This window comes from Pseudophryne corroboree, unplaced genomic scaffold (assembly GCF_028390025.1).
Source record: "Pseudophryne corroboree isolate aPseCor3 unplaced genomic scaffold, aPseCor3.hap2 scaffold_322, whole genome shotgun sequence".
Lineage (NCBI taxonomy): Eukaryota > Metazoa > Chordata > Amphibia > Anura > Myobatrachidae > Pseudophryne > Pseudophryne corroboree.
The window spans coordinates 451,951-472,274 of NW_026969903.1; the positions used below are offsets into that span (position 1 = coordinate 451,951).

The window sequence follows — 20,324 nt, forward strand, 5'->3', positions numbered from 1 at the left end:
TCGTAGTACTACTTGAGATAGTGCTACTCCGACCTCTAACTGTTCTCTGGACCTTGCCTGCTTACTTTGTGCCTTCCAATGCACAATGCAAACTACAGGTAGTGCTGCAGGGCCCACACCCTTTTACTTGCCGTACAGAGCAGCTCTGGAGCTGTTACAGTGCCCAGCTGCTGCAAGAAATCAGCTTGAATGCTTCAGGGGCTGGGGCATAGCCAACATGAGCCCCACACCGAAGGAGGGTGGAGGTGTTTAATGCGAACTAGGGGTCATCCAAGCGCCGCAAAAGGCCGCCATGCCCTGCACGCCCCTTTTCTCTTTTCATATGCAGACGAGGGTTGAAGCCAACTTTGACCCACTGCTTGGATGACATCACCGTATGCAAATCCATCTGCTGCAGGCCTTCCCCCAGGAATGCTTGCACTAGTTGTTGCATTTGGTTTGTTGTTTGGGGGTGCTTCATTATTAGGCAGCCTTCTGCCCTCCCATGTTCATCTGAAAATTTGTGTTCTCCCTGCAGTTGTTGTCCCCAGATGAGAGTTCCCTTGTGCTGCCTCAGTTGAATCTCCTTTACTTGACAGAGATGTGCCTGAGCAGCGGCCCTCCCCAGCCCTATCCCAAATCATACTTATTTTGCATAGGAGATACCATGGTCATGAAGATTGTTCTCCCAGGGTGAGGCTCATTCATTGCATTCTGGGTATGCTGACCCCTGTGATTTCCCCAAATGTGGGAAACTCGACTGCATTATTTGTGGTAGTGGGGGACTGTGTTTGTGCTTTCCTCTGGTCAGCTCTGGTAAAAGTCAGATTTATTTGTCTCAGATCTTCCTCTAGCCTTGTTCTTCTTTCGAGAGTTCCCTTGTGCTGCCTCAGTTGGATCTCCTTCACTTGACAGGGGGGTACCCGAGCAGCGACCCTCCCCAGCTCTAGCCCAACTTCTACTTACCTGGCAGGTGAGATACTATGATCATGTAGGTGCTTCTCCCAGGGCAAGGCTCACCCATTGCACTCTGGGTGTGCTGCTCCTGCGATTTCCCCAAATGTGGGAAACTTGACTGCATAATTTGTGTTTCCCCTGGTCGGCTCTCATATAATTCAGATCTCTTTGTCTCAGGTCTCTCTCCAGCCTAGTTTGCTGTCTGTTTCAACTTCTCTTTTCTTGAGCCGCTCCCTTCTATGCCCTTGCGCACTATCCTGACTTCTCCCGTCTGCTTACTTTGTGCCTTCCAATGCACAATGCAAACTACAGGTAGTGCTGCAGGGCCCACACCCTTTTACTTGCCGTTCAGAGCAGCTCTGGAGCTGTTACAGTGCCCAGCTGCTGCAAGAAATCAGCTTGAATGCTTCAGGGGCTGGGGCATAGCCAACATGAGCCCCACACCGAAGGAGGGTGGAGGTGTTTAATGCGAACTAGGGGTCATCCAAGCGCCGCAAAAGGCCGCCATGCCCTGCACGCCCCTTTTCTCTTTTCATATGCAGACGAGGGTTGAAGCCAACTTTGACCCACTGCTTGGATGACATCACCATATGCAAATCCATCTGCTGCTGGCCTTCCCCCAGGAATGCTTGTACTAGTTGTTGCATTTGGTTTGTTGTTTGGGGGTGCTTCAGTATTAGGCAGCCTTCTGCCCTCCCATGTTTATCTGGAAATATGTGTTCTCCCTGCAGTTGTTGTCCCCAGATGAGAGTTCCCTTGTGCTGCCTCAGTTGAATCTCCTTTACTTGACAGAGATGTGCCTGAGCAGCGGCCCTCCCCAGCCCTATCCCAAATCATACTTATTTTGCATAGGCGATACCATGGTCATGAAGATTGTTCTCCCAGGGTGAGGTTCATTCATTGCATTCTGGGTATGCTGACCCCTGTGATTTCCCCAAATGTGGGAAACACGACTGCATTATTTGTGGTAGTGGGGGACTGTGTTTGTGCTTTCCTCTGGACAGCTCTGGTAAAAGTCAGATTTATTTGTCTCAGATCTTCCTCTAGCCTTGTTCTTCTTTCGAGAGTTCCCTTGTGCTGCCTCAGTTGGATCTCTTTCACTTGACAGGGGGGTGCCAGAGCAGCGACCCTCCCCAGCTCTAGCCCAACTCCTACTTACCTGCCAGGTGAGATACTTTGATCATGAAGGTGCTTCTCCCAGGGCAAGGCTCACCCATTGCACTCTGGGTGTGGTGCCCCTGCGATTTCCCCAAATGTGGGAAGCTTGACTGCATAATTTGTGTTTCCCCTGGTCAGCTCTCGTATAATTCAGATCTCTTTGTCTCAGGTCTCTCTCCAGCCTAGTTTGCTGTCTGTTTCCACTTCTTTTTTCATGAGCCCCTCCCTTTTATACCCTTGTGCACTATCCTGACTTCTCCTCCTGTCTGCTTACTTTGTGCCTTCCAATGCACAATGCAAACTACAGGTAGTGCTGCAGGGCCCACACCCTTTTACTTGCCGTACAGAGCAGCTCTGGAGCTGTTACAGTGCCCAGCTGCTGCAAGAAATCAGCTTGAATGCTTCAGGGGCTGGGGCATAGCCAACATGAGCCCCACACCGAAGGAGGGTGGAGGTGTTTAATGTGAACTAGGGGTCATCCAAGCGCCGCAAAAGGCCGCCATGCCCTGCACGCCCCTTTTCTCTTTTCATATGCAGACGAGGGTTGAAGCCAACTTTGACCCACTGCTTGGATGACATCACCGTATGCAAATCCATCTGCTGCAGGCCTTCCCCCAGGAATGCTTGCACTAGTTGTTGCATTTGGTTTGTTGTTTGGGGGTGCTTCAGTATTAGGCAGCCTTCTGCCCTCCCATGTTCATCTGAAAATATGTGTTCTCCCTGCAGTTGTTGTCCCCAGATGAGAGTTCCCTTGTGCTGCCTCAGTTGAATCTCCTTTACTTGACAGAGATGTGCCTGAGCAGCGGCCCTCCCCAGCCCTATCCCAAATCATACTTATTTTGCATAGGAGATACCATGGTCATGAAGATTGTTCTCCCAGGGTGAGGTTCATTCATTGTATTCTGGGTATGCTGACCCCTGTGATTTCCCCAAATGTGGGAAACTCGACTGCATTATTTGTGGTAGTGGGGGACTGTGTTTGTGCTTTCCTCTGGTCAGCTCTGGTAAAAGTCAGATTTATTTGTCTCAGATCTTCCTCTAGCCTTGTTCTTCTTTCGAGAGTTCCCTTGTGCTGCCTCAGTTGGATCTCTTTCACTTGACAGGGGGGTGCCCGAGCAGCGACCCTCCCCAGCTCTAGCCCAACTCCTACTTACCTGCCAGGTGAGATACTATGATCATGAAGGTGCTTCTCCCAGGGCAAGGCTCACCCATTGCACTCTGATTTCCCCAAATGTGGGAAGCTTGACTGCATAATTTGTGTTTCCCCTGGTCGGCTCTCGTATAATTCAGATCTCTTTGTCTCAGGTCTCTCTCCAGCCTAGTTTGCTGTCTGTTTCCACTTCTTTTTTCATGAGCCCCTCCCTTTTATACCCTTGTGCACTATCCTGACTTCTCCTCCTGTCTGCTTACTTTGTGCCTTCCAATGCACAATGCAAACTACAGGTAGTGCTGCAGGGCCCACACCCTTTTACTTGCCGTACAGAGCAGCTCTGGAGCTGTTACAGTGCCCAGCTGCTGCAAGAAATCAGCTTGAATGCTTCAGGGGCTGGGGCATAGCCAACATGAGCCCCACACCGAAGGAGGGTGGAGGTGTTTAATGCGAACTAGGGGTCATCCAAGCGCCGCAAAAGGCCGCCATGCCCTGCACGCCCCTTTTCTCTTTTCATATGCAGACGAGGGTTGAAGCCAACTTTGACCCACTACTTGGATGACATCACCGTATGCAAATCCATCTGCTGCAGGCCTTCCCCCAGGAATGCTTGCACTAGTTGTTGCATTTGGTTTGTTGTTTGGGGGTGCTTCAGTATTAGGCAGCCTTCTGCCCTCCCATGTTCATCTGAAAATATGTGTTCTCCCTGCAGTTGTTGTCCCCAGATGAGAGTTCCCTTGTGCTGCCTCAGTTGAATCTCCTTTACTTGACAGAGATGTGCCTGAGCAGCGGCCCTCCCCAGCCCTATCCCAAATCATACTTATTTTGCATAGGAGATACCATGGTCATGAAGATTGTTCTCCCAGGGTGAGGTTCATTCATTGCATTCTGGGTATGCTGACCCCTGTGATTTTCCCAAATTTGGGAAACTCGACTGCATTATTTGTGGTAGTGGGGGACTGTGTTTGTGCTTTCCTCTGGTCAGCTCTGGTAAAAGTCAGATTTCTTTGTCTCAGATCTTCCTCTAGCCTTGTTCTTCTTTCGAGAGTTTCCTTGTGCTGCCTCAGTTGGATCTCCTTCACTTGACAGGGGGGTGCCCGAGCAGCGACCCTCCCAAGCTCTAGCCCAACTCCTACTTACCTGCCAGGTGAGATACTATAATCAGGAAGGTGCTTCTCCCAGGGCAAGGCTCACCCATTGCACTCTGGGTGTGCTGCTCCTGCGATTTCCCCAAATGTGGGAAACTTGACTGCATAATTTGTGTTTCCCCTGGTCGGCTCTCGTATAATTCAGATCTCTTTGTCTCAGGTCTCTCTCCAGCCTAGTTTGCTGTCTGTTTCAACTTCTCTTTTCTTGAGCCGCTCCCTTCTATGCCCTTGCGCACTATCCTGACTTCTCCCGTCTGCTTACTTTGTGCCTTCCAATGCACAATGCAAACTACAGGTAGTGCTGCAGGGCCCACACCCTTTTACTTGCCGTTCATAGCAGCTCTGGAGCTGTTACAGTGCCCAGCTGCTGCAATAAATCAGCTTGAATGCTTCAGGGGATGGGGCATGGCCAACATGAGCCCCACACCAAAGGAGGGTGGGGGTGTTTAATGCGAACTAGGGGTCATCCAAGCACCGCAAAAGGCCGCCATGCCCTGCACGCCCCTTTTCTCTTTTCATATGCAGATGAGGGTTGAAGCCAACTTTGACCCACTGCTTGGATGACATCACCGTATGCAAATCCGTCTTCTGCAGAACTTCCCCCAGGAATGCTTGCACTAGTTGTTGCATTTGGTTTGTTGTTTGGGGGTGCTTCAGTATTAGGCAGCCTTCTGCCCTCCCATGTTCATCTGAAAATATGTGTTCTCCCTGCAGTTGTTGTCCCCAGATGAGAGTTCCCTTGTGCTGCCTCAGTTGAATCTCCTTTACTTGACAGAGATGTGCATGAGCAGCGGCCCTCCCCAGCCCTATCCCAAATCATACTTATTTTGCATAGGAGATACCATGGTCATGAAGATTACTCTCCCAGGGTGAGGTTCATTCATTGCATTCTGGGTATGCTGACCCCTGTGATTTCCCCAAATGTGGGAAACGCGACTGCTTTATTTGTTGGTAGTGGGGGACTGTGTTTGTGTTTTCCTCTGGTCAGCTCTGGTAAAAGTCAAATTTCTTTGTTTCAGATCTTCCTCTAGCCTTGTTCTTCTTTCGAGAGTTTCCTTGTGCTGCCTCAGTTGGATCTCCTTCACTTGACAGGGGGGTGCCCGAGCAGCGACCCTCCCCAGCTCTAGCCCAACTCCTACTTACCTGCCAGGTGAGATACTATGATCATGAAGGTGCTTCTCCCAGGGCAAGGCTCACCCATTGCACTCTGGGTGTGCTGCCCCTGCGATTTCCCCAAATGTGGGAAACTTGACTGCATAATTTGTGTTTCCCCTGGTCAGGTCTCGTATAATTCAGATCTCTTTGTCTCAGGTCTCTCTCCAGCCTAGTTTGCTGTCTGTTTCAACTTCTCTTTTCTTGAGCCGCTCCCTTTTATACCCTTGTGCACTATCCTGACTTCTCCTCCTGTCTGCTTACTTTGTGCCTTCCAATGCGCAATGCAAACTACAGGTAGTGCTGCAGGGCCCACACCCTTTTACTTGCCTTACTGAACAGCTCTGGAGCTGTTACAGTGCCAAGCTGCTGCAAGAAATCAGCTTGAATGCTTCAGGGGATGGGGCATGGCCAACATGAGCCCCACACCGAAGGAGGGTGGAGGTGTTTAGTGCGAACTAAGGGTCATCCAAGCGCCGCAAAAGGCCGCCATGCCCTGCATACCCCTTTTCTCTTTTCATATGCAGATGAGGGTTCCAGCCAACTTTGGCCCACTGCTTGGATGACATCACCGTATGCAATTCCGTCTTCTGCAGAACTTCCCCCAGGAATGCTTGTACTAGTTGTTGCATTTGGTTTGTTGTTTGGGGGTGCTTCAGTATTAGGCAGCCTTCTGCCCTCCCATGTTCATCTGAAAATATGTGTTCTCCCTGCAGTTGTTGTCCCCAGATGAGAGTTTCCTTGTGCTGCCTCAGTTGAATCTCCTTTACTTGACAGAGATGTGCATGAGCAGCGGCCCTCCCCAGCCCTATCCCAAATCATACTTATTTTGCATAGGAGATACCATGGTCATGAAGATTGTTCTCCCAGGGTGAGGTTCATTCATTGCATTTTGGGTATGCTGACCCCTGTGATTTCCCCAAATGTGGGAAACTCGACTGCATTATTTGTGGTAGTGGGGACTGTGTTTGTGCTTTCCTCTGGTCAGCTCTGGAAAAAGTCAGATTTCTTTGTCTCAGATCTTCCTCTAGCCTTGTTCTTCTTTCGAGAGTTCCCTTGTGCTGCCTCAGTTGGATCTCTTTCACTTGACAGGGGGGTGCCCGAACAGCGACTTTCCCCAGCTCTAGCCCAACTCCTACTTACCTGCCAGGTGAGATACTATGATCATGAAGGTGCTTCTCCCAGGGCAAGGCTCACCCATTGCACTCTGGGTGTGCTGCCCCTGCGATTTCCCCAAATGTGGGAAACTTGACTGCATAATTTGTGTTTCCCCTGGTCGGCTCTCGTATAATTCAGATCTCTTTGTCTCAGGTCTCTCTCCAGCCTAGTTTGCTGTCTGTTTCCACTTCTCTTTTCTTCAGACGCTCCCTTCTATACCCTTGTGCACTATCCTGACTTCTCCTCCCGTCTGCTTACTTTGTGCCTTCCAATGCACAATGCAAACTACAGGTAGTGCTGCAGGGCCCACACCCTTTTACTTGCCTTACAGAGCAGCTCTGGAGCTGTTACAGTGCCCAGCTGCTGCAAGAAATCAGCTTGAATGCTTCAGGGGATGGGGCATGGCCAACATGAGCCCCACACCAAAGGAGGGTGGAGGTGTTTAATGCGAACTAGGGGTCATCCAAGCACCGCAAAAGGCCGCCATGCCCTGCACGCCCCTTTTCTCTTTTCATATGCAGATGAGGGTTGAAGCCAACTTTGACCCACTGCTTGGATGACATCACCGTATGCAAATCCGTCTTCTGCAGAACTTCCCCCAGGAATGCTTGCACTAGTTGTTGCATTTGGTTTGTTGTTTGGGGGTGCTTCAGTATTAGGCAGCCTTTTGCCCTCCCATGTTCATCTGAAAATATGTGTTCTCCCTGCAGTTGTTGTCCCAAGATGAGAGTTCCCTTGTGCTGCCTCAGTTGAATCTCCTTTACTTGACAGAGATGTGCATGAGCAGCGGCCCTCCCCAGCCCTATTCCAAATCATACTTATTTTGCATAGGAGATACCATGGTCATGAAGATTTTTCTCCCAGGGTGAGGTTCATTCATTGCATTTTGGGTATGCTGACCCCTGTGATTTCCCCAAATGTGGGAAACTTGACTGCATTATTTGTGGTAGTGGGAGACTGTGTTTGTGCTTTCCTCTGGTCAGCTCTGGTAAAAGTCAGATTTCTTTGTCTCAGATTTTCCTTTAGCCTTGTTCTTCTTTCGAGAGTTCCCTTGTGCTGCCTCAGTTGGATCTCCTTCACTTTACAGGGGGGTACCCGAGCAGCGACCCTCCCCAGCTCTAGCCCAACTCCTACTTACCTGCCAGGTGAGATACTATGATCATGAAGGTGCTTCTCCCAGGGCAAGGCTCACCCATTGTACTCTGGGTGTGCTGCTCCTGCGATTTCCCCAAATGTGGGAAACTTGACTGCATAATTTGTGTTTCCCCTGGTCGGCTCTCGTATAATTCAGATCTCTTTGTCTCAGGTCTCTCTCCAGCCTAGTTTGCTGTCTGTTTCCACTTCTCTTTTCTTCAGCCGCTCCCTTCTATACCCTTGTGCACTATCCTGACTTCTCCTCCCGTCTGCTTACTTTGTGCCTTCCAATGCACAATGCAAACTACAGGTAGTGCTGCAGGGCCCACACCCTTTTACTTGCCTTACAGAGCAGCTCTGGAGCTGTTACAGTGCCCAGCTGCTGCAAGAAATCAGCTTGAATGCTTCAGGGGCTGGGGCATAGCCAACATGAGCCCCACACCGAAGGAGGGTGGAGGTGTTTAATGCAAACTAGGGGTCAGACAAGCGCCGCAAAAGGCCACCATGCCCTGCACGCCCCTTTTCTGTTTTCATATGCAGACGAGGGTTGAAGCCAACTTTGACCCACTGCTTGGATGACATCACCATATGCAAATCCATCTGCGGCAGGCCTTCCCCCAGGAATGCTTGCACTAGTTGTTGCATTTGGTTTGTTGTTTGGAGGTGCTTCAGTATTAGGCAGCCTTCTGCCCTCCCATGTTCATCTGAAAATATGTGTTCTCCCTGCAGTTGTTGTCCCAAGATGAGAGTTCCCTTGTGCTGCCTCAGTTGAATCTCCTTTACTTGACAGAGATGTGCATGAGCAGCGGCCCTCCCCAGCCCTATTCCAAATCATACTTATTTTGCATAGGAGATACCATGGTCATGAAGATTTTTCTCCCAGGGTGAGGTTCATTCATTGCATTTTGGGTATGCTGACCCCTGTGATTTCCCCAAATGTGGGAAACTTGACTGCATTATTTGTGGTAGTGGGAGACTGTGTTTGTGCTTTCCTCTGGTCAGCTCTGGTAAAAGTCAGATTTCTTTGTCTCAGATTTTCCTTTAGCCTTGTTCTTCTTTCGAGAGTTCCCTTGTGCTGCCTCAGTTGGATCTCCTTCACTTTACAGGGGGGTACCCGAGCAGCGACCCTCCCCAGCTCTAGCCCAACTCCTACTTACCTGCCAGGTGAGATACTATGATCATGAAGGTGCTTCTCCCAGGGCAAGGCTCACCCATTGTACTCTGGGTGTGCTGCTCCTGCGATTTCCCCAAATGTGGGAAACTTGACTGCATAATTTGTGTTTCCCCTGGTCGGCTCTCGTATAATTCAGATCTCTTTGTCTCAGGTCTCTCTCCAGCCTAGTTTGCTGTCTGTTTCCACTTCTCTTTTCTTCAGCCACTCCCTTCTATACCCTTGTGCACTATCCTGACTTCTCCTCCCGTCTGCTTACTTTGTGCCTTCCAATGCACAATGCAAACTACAGGTAGTGCTGCAGGGCCCACACCCTTTTACTTGCCTTACAGAGCAGCTCTGGAGCTGTTACAGTGCCCAGCTGCTGCAAGAAATCAGCTTGAATGCTTCAGGGGATGGGGCATGGCCAACATGAGCCCCACACCAAAGGAGGGTGGAGGTGTTTAATGCGAACTAGGGGTCATCCAAGCACCGCAAAAGGCCGCCATGCCCTGCACGCCCCTTTTCTCTTTTCATATGCAGATGAGGGTTGAAGCCAACTTTGACCCACTGCTTGGATGACATCACCGTATGCAAATCCGTCTTCTGCAGAACTTCCCCCAGGAATGCTTGCACTAGTTGTTGCATTTGGTTTGTTGTTTGGGGGTGCTTCAGTATTAGGCAGCCTTCTGCCCTCCCATGTTCATCTGAAAATATGTGTTCTCCCTGCAGTTGTTGTCCCAAGATGAGAGTTCCCTTGTGCTGCCTCAGTTGAATCTCCTTTACTTGACAGAGATGTGCATGAGCAGCGGCCCTCCCCAGCCCTATTCCAAATCATACTTATTTTGCATAGGAGATACCATGGTCATGAAGATTTTTCTCCCAGGGTGAGGTTCATTCATTGCATTTTGGGTATGCTGACCCCTGTGATTTCCCCAAATGTGGGAAACTTGACTGCATTATTTGTGGTAGTGGGAGACTGTGTTTGTGCTTTCCTCTGGTCAGCTCTGGTAAAAGTCAGATTTCTTTGTCTCAGATTTTCCTTTAGCCTTGTTCTTCTTTCGAGAGTTCCCTTGTGCTGCCTCAGTTGGATCTCCTTCACTTTACAGGGGGGTACCCGAGCAGCGACCCTCCCCAGCTCTAGCCCAACTCCTACTTACCTGCCAGGTGAGATACTATGATCATGAAGGTGCTTCTCCCAGGGCAAGGCTCACCCATTGTACTCTGGGTGTGCTGCTCCTGCGATTTCCCCAAATGTGGGAAACTTGACTGCATAATTTGTGTTTCCCCTGGTCGGCTCTCGTATAATTCAGATCTCTTTGTCTCAGGTCTCTCTCCAGCCTAGTTTGCTGTCTGTTTCCACTTCTCTTTTCTTCAGCCGCTCCCTTCTATACCCTTGTGCACTATCCTGACTTCTCCTCCCGTCTGCTTACTTTGTGCCTTCCAATGCACAATGCAAACTACAGGTAGTGCTGCAGGGCCCACACCCTTTTACTTGCCTTACAGAGCAGCTCTGGAGCTGTTACAGTGCCCAGCTGCTGCAAGAAATCAGCTTGAATGCTTCAGGGGATGGGGCATGGCCAACATGAGCCCCACACCAAAGGAAGGTGGAGGTGTTTAATGCGAACTAGGGGTCATCCAAGCACCGCAAAAAGCCGCCATGCCCTGCACGCCCCTTTTCTCTTTTCATATGCAGATGAGGGTTGAAGCCAACTTTGACCCACTGCTTGGATGACATCACCGTATGCAAATCCGTCTTCTGCAGAACTTCCCCCAGGAATGCTTGCACTAGTTGTTGCATTTGGTTTGTTGTTTGGGGGTGCTTCAGTATTAGGCAGCCTTCTGCCCTCCCATGTTCATCTGAAAATATGTGTTCTCCCTGCAGTTGTTGTCCCCAGATGAGAGTTCCCTTGTGCTGCCTCAGTTGAATCTCCTTAACTTGACAGAGATGTGCCTGAGCAGCGGCCCACCCCAGCTCTATCCCAAATCATACTTATTTTGCATAGGACATACCATGGTCATGAAGATTATTCTCCCAGGGTGAGGTTCATTCATTGCATTCTGGGTATGCTGACCCCTGTGATTTCCCCAAATGTGGGAAACTCGACTGCTTTATTTGTGGTAGTGGGGGACTGTGTTTGTGTTTTCCTCTGGTCAGCTCTGGTAAAAGTCAGATTTCTTTGTTTCAGATCTTCCTCTAGCCTTGTTCTTCTTTTGAGAGTTCCCTTGTGCTTCCTCAGTTGGATCTCCTTCACTTGACAGGGGGGTGCCCGAGCAGAGACCCTCCCCAGCTCTAGCCCAACTCCTACTTACCTGCCAGGTGAGATACTATGATCATGATGGTGCTTCTCCCAGGGCAAGGCTCACCCATTGCACTCTGGGTGTGCTGCCCCTGCGATTTCCCCAAATGTGGGAAACTTGACTGCATAATTTGTGTTTCCCCTGGTCGGCTCTCGTATAATTCAGATCTCTTTGTCTCAGGTCTCTCTCCAGCCTAGTTTGCTGTCTGTTTCCACTTCTCTTTTCTTCAGCCGCTCCCTTCTATAACCTTGTGCACTATCCTGACTTCTCCTCCCGTCTGCTTACTTTGTGCCTTCCAATGCACAATGCAAACTACAGGTAGTGCTGCAGGGCCCACACCCTTTTACTTGCCTTACAGAGCAGCTCTGGAGCTGTTACAGTGCCCAGCTGCTGCAAGAAATCTGCTTGAATGCTTCAGGGGATGGGGCATGGCCAACATGAGCCCCACACCAAAAGAGGGTGGAGGTGTTTAATGCGAACTAGGGGTCATCCAAGCACCGCAAAAGGCCGCCATGCCCTGCACGCCCCTTTTCTCTTTTCATATGCAGACGAGGGTTGAAGCCAACTTTGACCCACTGCTTGGATGACATCACCATATGCAAATCCATCTGCGGCAGGTCTTCCCCCAGGAATGCTTGCACTAGTTGTTGCATTTGGTTTGTTGTTTGGGGGTGCTTCAGTATTAGGCAGCCTTCTGCCCTCCCATGTTCATCTGAAAATATATGTTCTCCCTGCAGTTGTTGTCCCCAGATGAGAGTTCCCTTGTGTTGCCTCAGTTAAATCTCCTTTACTTGACAGAGATGTGCATGAGCAGCGGCCCTCCCCTGCCCTATTCCAAATCATACTTATTTTGCATAGGAGATACCATGGTCATGAAGATTTTTCTCCCAGGGTGAGGTTTATTCATTGCATTTTGGGTATGCTGACCCCTGTGATTTCCCCAAATGTGGGAAACTTGACTGCATTATTTGTGGTAGTGGGAGGCTGTGTTTGTGATTTCTTCTGGTCAGCTCTGGTAAAAGTCAGATTTCTTTGTCTCAGATTTTCCTTTAGCCTTGTTCTTCTTTCGAGAGTTCCCTTGTGCTGCCTCAGTTGGATCTCCTTCACTTTACAGGGGGGTACCCGAGCAGCGACCCTCCCCAGCTCTAGCCCAACTCCTACTTACCTGCCAGGTGAGATACTATGATCATGAAGGTGCTTCTCCCAGGGCAAGGCTCACCCATTGTACTCTGGGTGTGCTGCTCCTGCGATTTCCCCAAATGTGGGAAACTTGACTGCATAATTTGTGTTTCCCCTGGTCGGCTCTCGTATAATTCAGATCTCTTTGTCTCAGGTCTCTCTCCAGCCTAGTTTGCTGTCTGTTTCCACTTCTCTTTTCTTCAGCCGCTCCCTTCTATACCCTTGTGCACTATCCTGACTTCTCCTCCCGTCTGCTTACTTTGTGCCTTCCAATGCACAATGCAAACTACAGGTAGTGCTGCAGGGCCCACACCCTTTTACTTGCCTTACAGAGCAGCTCTGGAGCTGTTACAGTGGCCAGCTGCTGCAAGAAATCAGCTTGAATGCTTCAGGGGCTGGGGCATAGCCAACATGAGCCCCACACCGAAGGAGGGTGGAGGTGTTTAATGCAAACTAGGGGTCAGTCAAGCGCCGCAAAAGGCCACCATGCCCTGCACGCCCCTTTTCTGTTTTTATATGCAGACGAGGGTTGAAGCCACCTTTGACCCACTGCTTGGATGACATCACCATATGCAAATCCATCAGCGGCAGGCCTTCCCCCAGGAATGCTTGCACTAGTTGTTGCATTTGGTTTGTTGTTTGGGGGTGCTTCAGTATTAGGCAGCCTTCTGCTCCACCCTCCTTTGGTGTGGGGCTCATGTTGGCCATGTCCCATCCCCTGAAGCATTCAAGCAGATTTCTTGCAGCAGCTGGGCACTGTAACAGCTCCAGAGACGCTCTGTAAGGCAAGTAAAAGGGTGTGGGCCCTGCAGCACTACCTGTAGTTTGCATTGTGCATTGGAAGGCACAAAGTAAGCAGACGGGAGGAGAAGTCAGGATAGTGCACAAGGGTATAGAAGGGAGCGGCTGAAGAAAAGAGAAGTGGAAACAGACAGCAAACTAGGCTGGAGAGAGATCTGAGACAAAGAGATCTGAATTATACGAGAGCCGACCAGGGGAAACACAAATTATGCAGTCAAGTTTCCCACATTTAGGGAAATCGCAGGGGCAGCACACCCAGAGTGCAATGGGTGAGCCTTGCCCTGGGAGAAGCACCTTCATGATCATAGTATCTCACCTGGCAGGTAAGTAGGAGTTGGGCTAGAGCTAGGGAGGGTCGCTGCTTGGACACCCCCCTGTTAAGTGAAGGAGATCCAACTGAGGCAGCACAAGGGAACTCTCGAAAGAAGAACAAGGCTAAAGGAAAATCTGAAACAAAGAAATCTGACTTTTACTAGAGCTGACCAGAAGAAATCACAAACACAGCCTCCCACTACCACAAATAATGGAGTCGAGTTTCCCACATTTGGGGAAATCACAGGGGTCAGCATACCCAAAATGCAATGAATGAACCTCACCCTGGGAGAAAAATCTTCATGACCATGGTATCTCCTATGCAAAATAAGTATGATTTGGAAGAGGGCTGGGGAGGGCCGCTGCTCATGCACATCTCTGTCAAGTAAAGGAGATTCAACTGAGGCAGCACAAGGGAACTCTCATCTTGGGACAACAACTGCAGGGAGAACATATATTTTCAGATGAACATGGGAGGGCAGAAGGCTGCCTAATACTGAAGCACCCCCAAACAACAAACCAAATGCAACAACTAGTGCAAGCATTCCTGGGGGAAGGCCTGCCGCAGATGGATTTGCATATGGTGATGTCATCCAAGCAGTTGGTCAAAGTTGGCTTCAACCCTCGTCTGCATATGAAAAGAGAAAAGGGGCGTGCAGGGCATGGTGGCCTTTTGCGGCGCTTGGCTGACCCCTAGTTTGCATTAAACACCTCCACCCTCCTTTGGTGTGGGGCTCATGTTGGCTATGCCCCAGCCCCTGAAGCATTCAAGCTGAATTCTTGCAGCAGCTGGGCACTGTAACAGCTCCAGAGCTGCTCTGTAAGGCAAGTAAAAGGGTGTGGGCCCTGCAGCACTACCTGTAGTTCGCATTGTGCGTTGGAAGGCACAAAGTAAGCAGACAGGAGGAGAAGTCAGGATAGTGCGCAAGGGCATAGAAGGGAGCGGCTCAAGAAAAGAGAAGTGGAAACAGACAGCAAACTAGGCTGGAGAGAGACCTGAGACAAAGAGATCTGAATTATACGAGAGCCGACCAGGGGAAACACAAATTATGCAGTCAAGTTTCCCACATTTGGGGAAATCGCAGGAGCAGCACACCCAGAGTGCAATGGGTGAGCCTTGCCCTGGGAGAAGCACCTTCATGATCATAGTATCTCACCTGGCAGGTAAGTAGGAGTTGGGCTAGAGCTGGGGAGGGTCGCTGCTCGGGTACCCCCCTGTAAAGTGAAGGAGATCCAACTGAGGCAGCACAAGGGAACTCTCGAAAGAAGAACAAGGCTAGAGGAAAATCTGAGACAAAGAAATCTGACTTTTACCAGAGCTGACCAGAGGAAAGCACAAACACAGTCCCCCACTACCACAAATAATGCAGTCAAGTTTCCCACATTTGGGGAAATCACAGAGGTCAGCATACCCAAAATGCAATGAATGAACCTCACCCTGGGAGAACAATCTTCATGACCATGGTATCTCCTATGCAAAATAAGTATGATTTGGAATAGGGCTGGGAAGGGCCGCTGCTCATGCACATCTCTGTCAAGTAAAGGAGATTCAACTGAGGCAGCACAAGGGTACTCTCATCTGGGGACAACAACTGCAGGGAGAACACATATTTTCAGATGAACATGGGAGGGCAGAAGGCTGCCTAATACTGAAGCACCCCCAAACAACAAACCAAATGCAACAACTAGTGCAAGCATTCCTGGGGGAAGTTCTGCAGAAGATGGATTTGCATACGGTGATGTCATCCAAGCAGTGGGTCAAAGTTGGCTTCAACCCTCATCTGCATATGAAAAGAGAAAAGGGGCGTGCAGGGCATGGCGGCCTTTTGCGGTGCTTGGATGACCCCTAGTTCGCATTAAACACCTCCACCCTCCTTTGGTGTGGGGCTCATGTTGGCTATGCCCCAGCCCCTGAAGCATTCAAGCTGATTTCTTGCAGCAGCTGGGCACTGTAACAGCTCCAGAGCTGCTCTGTAAGGCAAGTAAAAGGGTGTGGGCCCTGCAGCACTACCTGTAGTTTGCATTGTGCATTGGAAGGCACAAAGTAAGCAGATGGGAGGAGAAGTCAGGATAGTGCACAAGGGTATAGAAGGGAGCGGCTGAAGAAAAGAGAAGTGGAAACAGACAGAAAACTAGGCTGGAGAGAGACCTGAGACAAAGAGATCTGAATTATACGTGAGCCGACCAGGGGAAACACAAATTATGCAGTCAAGATTCCCACATTTGGGGAAATCGCAGGAGCATCACACCCAGAGTACAATGGGTGAGCCTTGCCCTGGGAGAAGCACCTTCATGATCATAGTATCTCACCTGGCAGGTAAGTAGGAGTTGGGCTAGAGCTGGGGAGGGTCGCTGCTCGGGTACCCCCCTGTAAAGTGAAGGAGATCCAACTGAGGCAGCACAAGGGAACTCTCGAAAGAAGAACAAGGCTAAAGGAAAATCTGAGACAAAGAAATCTGACTTTTACCAGAGCTGACCAGAGGAAAGCACAAACACAGTCTCCCACTACCACAAATAATGCAGTCAAGTTTCCGACATTTGGGGAAATCACAGGGGTCAGCATACCCAAAATGCAATGAATGAACCTCACCCTGGGAGAAAAATCTTCATGACCATGGTATCTCCTATGCAAAATAAGTATGATTTGGAATAGGGCTGGGGAGGGCCGCTGCTCATGCACATCTCTGTCAAGTAAAGGAGATTCAACTGAGGCAACACAAGGGAACTCTCATCTGGGGACAACAACTGCAGGGAGAACATATATTTTCAGATGAACATGGGAGGGCAGAAGGCTGCCTAATACTGAAGCACCCCCAAACAACAAACCAAATGCAACAACTAGTGCAAGCATTCCTGGGGGAAGGCCTGCCGCAGATGGATTTGCATATGGTGATGTCATCCAAGCAGTGGGTCAAAGTTGGCTTCAACCCTCGTCTGCATATGAAAAGAGAAAAGGGGCGTGCAGGGCATGGCGGCCTTTTGCGGTGCTTGGATGACCCCTAGTTCGCATTAAACACCTCCACCCTCTTTTGGTGTGGGGCTCATGTTGGCCATGCCCCATCCCCTGAAGCATTCAAGCAGATTTCTTGCAGCAGCTGGGCACTGTAACAGCTCCAGAGCTGCTCTGTAAGGCAAGTAAAAGGGTGTGGGCCCTGCAGCACTACCTGTAGTTTGCATTGTGCATTGGAAGGCACAAAGTAAGCAGACGGGAGGAGAAGTCAGGATAGTGCACAAGGTTATAGAAGGGAGCGGCTGAAGAAAAGAGAAGTGGAAACAGACAGCAAACTAGGCTGGAGAGAGACCTGAGACAAAGAGATCTGAATTATACGAGAGCCGACCAGGGGAAACACAAATTATGCAGTCAAGTTTCCCACATTTGGGGAAATCGCAGGGGCAGCACACCCAGAGTGCAATGGGTGAGCCTTGCCCTGGGAGAAGCACCATCATGATCATAGTATCTCACCTGGCAGGTAAGTAGGAGTTGGGCTAGAGCTGGGGAGGGTCTCTGCTCGGGCACCCCCCTGTCAAGTGAAGGAGATCCAACTGAGGAAGCACAAGGGAACTCTCAAAAGAAGAACAAGGCTAGAGGAAGATCTGAAACAAAGAAATCTGACTTTTACCAGAGCTGACCAGAGGAAAACACAAACACAGTCCCCCACTACCACAAATAAAGCAGTCGAGTTTCCCACATTTGGGGAAATCACAGGGGTCAGCATACCCAGAATGCAATGAATGAACCTCACCCTGGGAGAATAATCTTCATGACCATGGTATGTCCTATGCAAAATAAGTATGATTTGGGATAGAGCTGGGGTGGGCCGCTGCTCAGGCACATCTCTGTCAAGTTAAGGAGATTCAACTGAGGCAGCACAAGGGAACTCTCATCTGGGGACAACAACTGCAGGGAGAACACATATTTTCAGATGAACATGGGAGGGCAGAAGGCTGCCTAATACTGAAGCACCCCCAAACAACAAACCAAATGCAACAACTAGTGCAAGCATTCCTGGGGGAAGTTCTGCAGAAGACGGATTTGCATACGGTGATGTCATCCAAGCAGTGGGTCAAAGTTGGCTTCAACCCTCATCTGCATATGAAAAGAGAAAAGGGGCGTGCAGGGCATGGCGGCTTTTTGCGGTGCTTGGATGACCCCTAGTTCGCATTAAACACCTCCACCTTCCTTTGGTGTGGGGCTCATGTTGGCCATGCCCCATCCCCTGAAGCATTCAAGCTGATTTCTTGCAGCAGCTGGGCACTGTAACAGCTCCAGAGCTGCTCTGTAAGGCAAGTAAAAGGGTGTGGGCCCTGCAGCACTACCTGTAGTTTGCATTGTGCATTGGAAGGCACAAAGTAAGCAGACGGGAGGAGAAGTCAGGATAGTGCACAAGGGTATAGAAGGGAGCGGCTGAAGAAAAGAGAAGTGGAAACAGACAGCAAACTAGGCTGGAGAGAGACCTGAGACAAAGAGATCTGAATTATACGAGAGCCGACCAGGGGAAACACAAATTATGCAGTCAAGTTTCCCACATTTGGGGAAATCGCAGGAGCAGCACACCCAGAGTACAATGGGTGAGCCTTGCCCTGGGAGAAGCACCTTCATGATCATAGTATCTCACCTGGCAGGTAAGTAGGAGTTGGGCTAGAGCTGGGGAGGGTCGCTGCTCGGGTACCCCCCTGTAAAGTGAAGGAGATCCAACTGAGGCAGCACAAGGGAACTCTCGAAAGAAGAACAAGGCTAAAGGAAAATCTGAGACAAAGAAATCTGACTTTTACCAGAGCTGACCAGAGGAAAGCACAAACACAGTCTCCCACTACCACAAATAATGCAGTCAAGTTTCCCACATTTGGGGAAATCACAGGGGTCAGCATACCCAAAATGCAATGAATGAACCTCACCCTGGGAGAAAAATCTTCATGACCATGGTATCTCCTATGCAAAATAAGTATGATTTGGAATAGGGCTGGGGAGGGCCGCTGCTCATGCACATCTCTGTCAAGTAAAGGAGATTCAACTGAGGCAGCACAAGGGAACTCTCATCTTGGGACAACAACTGCAGGGAGAACACATATTTTCAGATGAACATGGGAGGGCAGAAGGCTGCCTAATACTGAAGCACCCCCAAACAACAAACCAAATGCAACAACTAGTGCAAGCATTCCTGGGGGAAGTTCTGCAGAAGACGGATTTGCATACGGTGATGTCATCCAAGCAGTGGGTCAAAGTTGGCTTCAACCCTCATCTGCATATGAAAAGAGAAAAGGGGCGTGCAGGGCATGGCGGCCTTTTGCGGTGCTTGGATGACCCCTAGTTCGCATTAAACACCTCCACCCTCCTTTGGTGTGGGGCTCATGTTGGCCATGCCCCATCCCCTGAAGCATTCAAGCTGATTTCTTGCAGCAGCTGGGCACTGTAACAGCTCCAGAGCTGCTCTGTAAGGCAAGTAAAAGGGTGTGGGCCCTGCAGCACTACCTGTAGTTTGCATTGTGCATTGGAAGGCACAAAGTAAGCAGACGGGAGGAGAAGTCAGGATAGTGCACAAGGGTATAGAAGGGAGTGGCTGAAGAAAAGAGAAGTGGAAACAGACAGCAAACTAGGCTGGAGAGAGACCTGAGACAAAGAGATCTGAATTATACGAGAGCCGACCAGGGGAAACACAAATTATGCAGTCAAGTTTCCCACATTTGGGGAAATCGCAGGAGCAGCACACCCAGAGTACAATGGGTGAGCCTTGCCCTGGGAGAAGCACCTTCATGATCATAGTATCTCACCTGGCAGGTAAGTAGGAGTTGGGCTAGAGCTGGGGAGGGTCGCTGCTCGGGTACCCCCCTGTAAAGTGAAGGAGATCCAACTGAGGCAGCACAAGGGAACTCTCGAAAGAAGAACAAGGCTAAAGGAAAATCTGAGACAAAGAAATCTGACTTTTACCAGAGCTGACCAGAGGAAAGCACAAACACAGTCTCCCACTACCACAAATAATGCAGTCAAGTTTCCCACATTTGGGGAAATCACAGGGGTCAGCATACCCAAAATGCAATGAATGAACCTCACCCTGGGAGAAAAATCTTCATGACCATGGTATCTCCTATGCAAAATAAGTATGATTTGGAATAGGGCTGGGGAGGGCCGCTGCTCATGCACATCTCTGTCAAGTAAAGGAGATTCAACTGAGGCAGCACAAGGGAACTCTCATCTTGGGACAACAACTGCAGGGAGAACACATATTTTCAGATGAACATGGGAGGGCAGAAGGCTGCCTAATACTGAAGCACCTCCAAACAACAAACCAAATGCAACAACTAGTGCAAGCATTCCTGGGGGAAGGCCTGCCGCAGATGGATTTGCATATGGTGATGTCATCCAAGCAGTGGGTCAAAGTTGGCTTCAACCCTCGTCTGCATATGAAAACAGAAAAGGGGCGTGCAGGGCATGGTGGCCTTTTGCGGCGCTTGTCTGACCCCTAGTTTGCATTAAACACCTCCACCCTCCTTCGGTGTGGGGCTCATGTTGGCTATGCCCCAGCCCCTGAAGCATTCAAGCTGATTTCTTGCAGCAGCTGGGCACTGTAACAGCTCCAGAGCTGCTCTGTAAGGCAAGTAAAAGGGTGTGGGCCCTGCAGCACTACCTGTAGTTTGCATTGTGCATTGGAAGGCACAAAGTAAGCAGACGGGAGGAGAAGTCAGGATAGTGCACAAGGGTATAGAAGGGAGCGGCTGAAGAAAAGAGAAGTGGAAACAGACAGCAAAC

General features: G+C 49.9%; 31 non-coding genes and 2 pseudogenes across 31 annotated transcripts; 21 read left to right on the forward strand and 12 right to left on the reverse strand.

Annotated features, from left to right (window-relative positions):
• Nucleotides 1–621: 621 nt before the first annotated feature.
• On the forward strand, nucleotides 622–785 carry LOC135018256 (U1 spliceosomal RNA). Its single transcript, XR_010215973.1, has one exon. It is a non-coding gene; the product is annotated as a U1 spliceosomal RNA (small nuclear RNA).
• A 152-nt stretch (nucleotides 786–937) lies between these two features.
• LOC135018347 (U1 spliceosomal RNA) lies at nucleotides 938–1,079 on the forward strand (annotated as a pseudogene).
• Nucleotides 1,080–1,771: 692 nt separating this feature from the next.
• On the forward strand, nucleotides 1,772–1,935 carry LOC135018294 (U1 spliceosomal RNA). Its single transcript, XR_010216009.1, has one exon. It is a non-coding gene; the product is annotated as a U1 spliceosomal RNA (small nuclear RNA).
• Nucleotides 1,936–2,087: 152 nt separating this feature from the next.
• On the forward strand, nucleotides 2,088–2,250 carry LOC135018464 (U1 spliceosomal RNA). Its single transcript, XR_010216162.1, has one exon. It is a non-coding gene; the product is annotated as a U1 spliceosomal RNA (small nuclear RNA).
• Nucleotides 2,251–2,924: 674 nt separating this feature from the next.
• Nucleotides 2,925–3,088, forward strand: LOC135018544 (U1 spliceosomal RNA). Its single transcript, XR_010216233.1, has one exon. It is a non-coding gene; the product is annotated as a U1 spliceosomal RNA (small nuclear RNA).
• A 972-nt stretch (nucleotides 3,089–4,060) lies between these two features.
• Nucleotides 4,061–4,224, forward strand: LOC135018542 (U1 spliceosomal RNA). Its single transcript, XR_010216231.1, has one exon. It is a non-coding gene; the product is annotated as a U1 spliceosomal RNA (small nuclear RNA).
• A 152-nt stretch (nucleotides 4,225–4,376) lies between these two features.
• On the forward strand, nucleotides 4,377–4,539 carry LOC135018427 (U1 spliceosomal RNA). Its single transcript, XR_010216131.1, has one exon. It is a non-coding gene; the product is annotated as a U1 spliceosomal RNA (small nuclear RNA).
• A 671-nt stretch (nucleotides 4,540–5,210) lies between these two features.
• On the forward strand, nucleotides 5,211–5,375 carry LOC135018386 (U1 spliceosomal RNA). Its single transcript, XR_010216095.1, has one exon. It is a non-coding gene; the product is annotated as a U1 spliceosomal RNA (small nuclear RNA).
• Nucleotides 5,376–5,527: 152 nt separating this feature from the next.
• Nucleotides 5,528–5,690, forward strand: LOC135018373 (U1 spliceosomal RNA). Its single transcript, XR_010216083.1, has one exon. It is a non-coding gene; the product is annotated as a U1 spliceosomal RNA (small nuclear RNA).
• A 674-nt stretch (nucleotides 5,691–6,364) lies between these two features.
• Nucleotides 6,365–6,526, forward strand: LOC135018549 (U1 spliceosomal RNA). Its single transcript, XR_010216238.1, has one exon. It is a non-coding gene; the product is annotated as a U1 spliceosomal RNA (small nuclear RNA).
• A 153-nt stretch (nucleotides 6,527–6,679) lies between these two features.
• On the forward strand, nucleotides 6,680–6,842 carry LOC135018365 (U1 spliceosomal RNA). The gene has a single exon (XR_010216075.1). It is a non-coding gene; the product is annotated as a U1 spliceosomal RNA (small nuclear RNA).
• A 674-nt stretch (nucleotides 6,843–7,516) lies between these two features.
• LOC135018301 (U1 spliceosomal RNA) lies at nucleotides 7,517–7,680 on the forward strand. Its single transcript, XR_010216016.1, has one exon. It is a non-coding gene; the product is annotated as a U1 spliceosomal RNA (small nuclear RNA).
• A 152-nt stretch (nucleotides 7,681–7,832) lies between these two features.
• LOC135018410 (U1 spliceosomal RNA) lies at nucleotides 7,833–7,995 on the forward strand. The gene has a single exon (XR_010216115.1). It is a non-coding gene; the product is annotated as a U1 spliceosomal RNA (small nuclear RNA).
• A 674-nt stretch (nucleotides 7,996–8,669) lies between these two features.
• On the forward strand, nucleotides 8,670–8,833 carry LOC135018303 (U1 spliceosomal RNA). The gene has a single exon (XR_010216018.1). It is a non-coding gene; the product is annotated as a U1 spliceosomal RNA (small nuclear RNA).
• Nucleotides 8,834–8,985: 152 nt separating this feature from the next.
• LOC135018412 (U1 spliceosomal RNA) lies at nucleotides 8,986–9,148 on the forward strand. Its single transcript, XR_010216116.1, has one exon. It is a non-coding gene; the product is annotated as a U1 spliceosomal RNA (small nuclear RNA).
• A 674-nt stretch (nucleotides 9,149–9,822) lies between these two features.
• On the forward strand, nucleotides 9,823–9,986 carry LOC135018304 (U1 spliceosomal RNA). Its single transcript, XR_010216019.1, has one exon. It is a non-coding gene; the product is annotated as a U1 spliceosomal RNA (small nuclear RNA).
• A 152-nt stretch (nucleotides 9,987–10,138) lies between these two features.
• LOC135018413 (U1 spliceosomal RNA) lies at nucleotides 10,139–10,301 on the forward strand. The gene has a single exon (XR_010216117.1). It is a non-coding gene; the product is annotated as a U1 spliceosomal RNA (small nuclear RNA).
• A 674-nt stretch (nucleotides 10,302–10,975) lies between these two features.
• LOC135018321 (U1 spliceosomal RNA) lies at nucleotides 10,976–11,139 on the forward strand. Its single transcript, XR_010216035.1, has one exon. It is a non-coding gene; the product is annotated as a U1 spliceosomal RNA (small nuclear RNA).
• Nucleotides 11,140–11,291: 152 nt separating this feature from the next.
• On the forward strand, nucleotides 11,292–11,454 carry LOC135018397 (U1 spliceosomal RNA). Its single transcript, XR_010216106.1, has one exon. It is a non-coding gene; the product is annotated as a U1 spliceosomal RNA (small nuclear RNA).
• Nucleotides 11,455–12,128: 674 nt separating this feature from the next.
• Nucleotides 12,129–12,292, forward strand: LOC135018314 (U1 spliceosomal RNA). Its single transcript, XR_010216029.1, has one exon. It is a non-coding gene; the product is annotated as a U1 spliceosomal RNA (small nuclear RNA).
• Nucleotides 12,293–12,444: 152 nt separating this feature from the next.
• On the forward strand, nucleotides 12,445–12,607 carry LOC135018414 (U1 spliceosomal RNA). The gene has a single exon (XR_010216118.1). It is a non-coding gene; the product is annotated as a U1 spliceosomal RNA (small nuclear RNA).
• Nucleotides 12,608–13,435: 828 nt separating this feature from the next.
• On the reverse strand, nucleotides 13,436–13,598 carry LOC135018393 (U1 spliceosomal RNA). The gene has a single exon (XR_010216102.1). It is a non-coding gene; the product is annotated as a U1 spliceosomal RNA (small nuclear RNA).
• Nucleotides 13,599–13,750: 152 nt separating this feature from the next.
• LOC135018336 (U1 spliceosomal RNA) lies at nucleotides 13,751–13,914 on the reverse strand. The gene has a single exon (XR_010216048.1). It is a non-coding gene; the product is annotated as a U1 spliceosomal RNA (small nuclear RNA).
• A 674-nt stretch (nucleotides 13,915–14,588) lies between these two features.
• Nucleotides 14,589–14,751, reverse strand: LOC135018379 (U1 spliceosomal RNA). The gene has a single exon (XR_010216088.1). It is a non-coding gene; the product is annotated as a U1 spliceosomal RNA (small nuclear RNA).
• A 152-nt stretch (nucleotides 14,752–14,903) lies between these two features.
• On the reverse strand, nucleotides 14,904–15,067 carry LOC135018265 (U1 spliceosomal RNA). Its single transcript, XR_010215981.1, has one exon. It is a non-coding gene; the product is annotated as a U1 spliceosomal RNA (small nuclear RNA).
• Nucleotides 15,068–15,752: 685 nt separating this feature from the next.
• On the reverse strand, nucleotides 15,753–15,904 carry LOC135018473 (U1 spliceosomal RNA; annotated as a pseudogene).
• Nucleotides 15,905–16,056: 152 nt separating this feature from the next.
• On the reverse strand, nucleotides 16,057–16,220 carry LOC135018330 (U1 spliceosomal RNA). The gene has a single exon (XR_010216044.1). It is a non-coding gene; the product is annotated as a U1 spliceosomal RNA (small nuclear RNA).
• Nucleotides 16,221–16,894: 674 nt separating this feature from the next.
• Nucleotides 16,895–17,057, reverse strand: LOC135018398 (U1 spliceosomal RNA). Its single transcript, XR_010216107.1, has one exon. It is a non-coding gene; the product is annotated as a U1 spliceosomal RNA (small nuclear RNA).
• A 152-nt stretch (nucleotides 17,058–17,209) lies between these two features.
• LOC135018322 (U1 spliceosomal RNA) lies at nucleotides 17,210–17,373 on the reverse strand. The gene has a single exon (XR_010216036.1). It is a non-coding gene; the product is annotated as a U1 spliceosomal RNA (small nuclear RNA).
• Nucleotides 17,374–18,047: 674 nt separating this feature from the next.
• LOC135018415 (U1 spliceosomal RNA) lies at nucleotides 18,048–18,210 on the reverse strand. Its single transcript, XR_010216119.1, has one exon. It is a non-coding gene; the product is annotated as a U1 spliceosomal RNA (small nuclear RNA).
• Nucleotides 18,211–18,362: 152 nt separating this feature from the next.
• LOC135018305 (U1 spliceosomal RNA) lies at nucleotides 18,363–18,526 on the reverse strand. The gene has a single exon (XR_010216020.1). It is a non-coding gene; the product is annotated as a U1 spliceosomal RNA (small nuclear RNA).
• A 674-nt stretch (nucleotides 18,527–19,200) lies between these two features.
• LOC135018416 (U1 spliceosomal RNA) lies at nucleotides 19,201–19,363 on the reverse strand. Its single transcript, XR_010216120.1, has one exon. It is a non-coding gene; the product is annotated as a U1 spliceosomal RNA (small nuclear RNA).
• Nucleotides 19,364–19,515: 152 nt separating this feature from the next.
• On the reverse strand, nucleotides 19,516–19,679 carry LOC135018306 (U1 spliceosomal RNA). Its single transcript, XR_010216021.1, has one exon. It is a non-coding gene; the product is annotated as a U1 spliceosomal RNA (small nuclear RNA).
• Nucleotides 19,680–20,324: the final 645 nt, after the last annotated feature.